A 2,214-nucleotide genomic window follows, 5' to 3' on the forward strand; every position below is an offset into this window, starting at 1 on the left:
GTATACTTGAAAATGATTAAAATGGGAAATGTTATGTTGTATATATGTTATGATAATAAAAATTAGAAAACAAATAAAAATATATTAACAAGGCTTACCTGGCTTTTGGTGACAAATCCCTCTGGTAGCTTTATTATTTTTTTCTTTTTTAATTAATTAATTTATTTTTATCATTGCAGCCTACTTTTTTTTTCTTTTTTGTGAAAAATAACATATTTACAAAAAAGCAATAAATTTCAAAGCACAGCACCACAATTAGTTGTAGAACATCTTTCAGAGCTTGGCATGAGTTACAATTCCACAATTTTAAGCTTTTACTTCTAGCTACTCTCAGATATGGGAAACTAAGATATCAATTTAATGATTCAGCAATCATATTCATTTGTTAAATCCTATCTTCTCTATGTAACTGCACCATCACCTTTGCTCTTTCTATCCCTCTCTTTAAGTTTTCTATCTCTCTCTTTAGGGGTGTTTGGGATTTGGCCATTCTAACTTTTTCATGTCGATAGGGTCTGTGACTAATGTGGGGTAGGGAGATGGAACTATTTGATCTTCTAGAGAGGCTGGGCTAGGTTTCAGGACTTATCTCATCCAGGGACCCATCTGGAGGTTGTAGGTTTCTGGAAAGTTACACTAGTGCATGGAACCCTTGTGGAATCTTATAAATTGCCCTAAGTGTTCTTTAGGGTTGGCTGGAATGGTCCTGGTTGGGATTTGGCAGGTTATGATAGGTAGCAATGTCTAAATGAAGCTTGTGTAAGAGCAACCTCCAGAGTAGCCTCTCGATTCTATTTGAACTCTTTCTGCCACTGATACTTTATTACTTTATTAGTTACACTTCTTTTCCCCCTTTTGGTCAGGATGGAATTGTTGAGCCCATGGTGCCAGGGCCAGATTCATGCCTGGGAGTCATCTCCTACATCACCAAGGCAACTTTCACCCCTGGATATCATGTCCCGTCTAGTGGGAAGGGCAATGATTTCACTTGCAGAGTTGGGCTTAGAGAGACCGAGGCCACATTTGAGCAACAAAAGAGGTCCTCCAGAAGTAGCTCCTAGGCATACCTATAGGTAGGCTAAGCTTCTGCACTACCTACATAAGCTTCACAAGAGCAAGCCTCAAGATCTAGGGCATGGCCTATTGATTTGGGTGTCCTTGAAGTTTGAATAGTGCTGCTGTGAACATCGTTGTGCAAATATCTGTTTATGTCATTGCACTCAACTCTTCTGGGTATATACCGAGTATTGGTATTGCCAGGTCATAGGGCAACTCAATATTTTGTTTTCTGAGGAATTTTCACAGCTGCTGAACCATTTTCCATTCCCAACAACAGTGAATAAGTGTTCCAATTTCCCTGCATTCTCTCCAACATTTAGTTTCCTATTTGCTTAATAGTAGCCATTCTTACAGGTGTGAGTTGATATTTCATTGTTGTCTTAATTTGCATTTCCCTTATAGCCAATGAAGATGAGTAGCTCTTCACGTGCTTTTTAGCCATCTGAATTTGCTTTTCAGAAAAGTGTCTATTAATTTCCTCTGTCCATTTTATAATTGGGTTTTTTGTTCTTTTGTTGGTGAGCTGTATAATTTCTTTATGTATATAGGATATCAAGCCTTTATTAGATATGTGGTTTCCAAATATTTTCTCCCATTGATTTGACTGTTTCTTCACCTTTTTAACAAAGTCCTTTGAGGCAGAGAAGCTCTTGATCTTAAGGAGTCCCCATTTGTCTCTTTTTTCTTTCATAGCTTGTACTTTAGGTGTAAAGTTTAAGAAGGTATACCCTATTACTAGATCGTGAAGATGTTTCCCTACTTTTTTTTTTTCAAGAAGTTTTATGATACTGGCTCTTTCATTTAGGTCTTTGATCCATTTTTTTTTTTAAATATGGAATGCTCCACGAATTTGCATGCCAACCTTGTGCAGGGGCCATGCTAATCTTCTCTGCATCGTTCCAATTTTAGTATATGTGCTGCTGAAGTGAGCACTCTTTGATCCATTTTGAATTAATTTTGTATAGGGTGTAAGGTAGGGGTCCTCTTTCATTATTTTGGCTATTGAAATCCAGTTCTCTCATGCCCATTTACTGAAAAGACTATTCTGTCCCAATTCAGTGGATTTGGGGGCCTTATCAAATCAAATGTCCATAAATTTGATGTTGAATCTCTACACTCTTGATTCTATTCCACTGGCCTGTCCTTCTATCTTTG

At 37.4% G+C, this 2,214-nt stretch overlaps 1 non-coding gene across 1 annotated transcript; it reads right to left on the reverse strand.

The window, feature by feature from the left end:
- Positions 1-1,885: 1,885 nt before the first annotated feature.
- LOC143652946 (U6 spliceosomal RNA) lies at positions 1,886-1,992 on the reverse strand. The gene has a single exon (XR_013160988.1). It is a non-coding gene; the product is annotated as a U6 spliceosomal RNA (small nuclear RNA).
- Between the last annotated feature and the right edge of the window lie 222 nt (positions 1,993-2,214).

The sequence above is a fragment of the Tamandua tetradactyla genome, chromosome 1 (assembly GCF_023851605.1).
Source record: "Tamandua tetradactyla isolate mTamTet1 chromosome 1, mTamTet1.pri, whole genome shotgun sequence".
In the NCBI taxonomy this organism is placed as follows: Eukaryota; Metazoa; Chordata; class Mammalia; order Pilosa; family Myrmecophagidae; genus Tamandua; species Tamandua tetradactyla.